This window comes from Salmo salar, chromosome ssa11 (assembly GCF_905237065.1).
Source record: "Salmo salar chromosome ssa11, Ssal_v3.1, whole genome shotgun sequence".
NCBI classification, from domain to species: domain Eukaryota; kingdom Metazoa; phylum Chordata; class Actinopteri; order Salmoniformes; family Salmonidae; genus Salmo; species Salmo salar.
In genome coordinates, this window is record NC_059452.1 from 78755849 (window position 1) to 78756359 (window position 511).

Consider the following 511-nt stretch of genomic DNA (forward strand, 5'->3'; position numbering starts at 1 on the left):
AAACTAGTTTTCATTGGGGGATGTTTTTATCAAAAGCATTCACTTTTGCATGTGAAAACACAGAATCCTACTCATTACAGCACGTGATTAATTAGGCCTATGTCACTTATGTTTTAGGCCCACATCCCTTTTGTTTTTAACCGATTTCGCCGTATGCTGTGAACTGGACACCCGACTCACGAACGAATGCAATTTACTTTCACCCGGTGCCTCATACGTTTACCCGGCCAGATTAATCGAATCCCCTTAATGGCAGCAGTAACGCACGCAGATCGCACAGCCACAGATTGACAGAATTGAATCAAGGGGAAGAGTGTACGAGATAGAGAAAGCTATGCGTCTTGCTACAATATGTCATTTTTTGAATATGGTAACGTTTAAATGTTGAGTTTGGGGATTTTTTCTACCAAGGCGTGACCGTTTTTGTTGGTGGTCTAGCAGATTGCAGTCCGTGGCTGAGACGAGTGTTCCGCTTGATCAAGTCTTGAAGAAACCAGCAGCGATTACAACT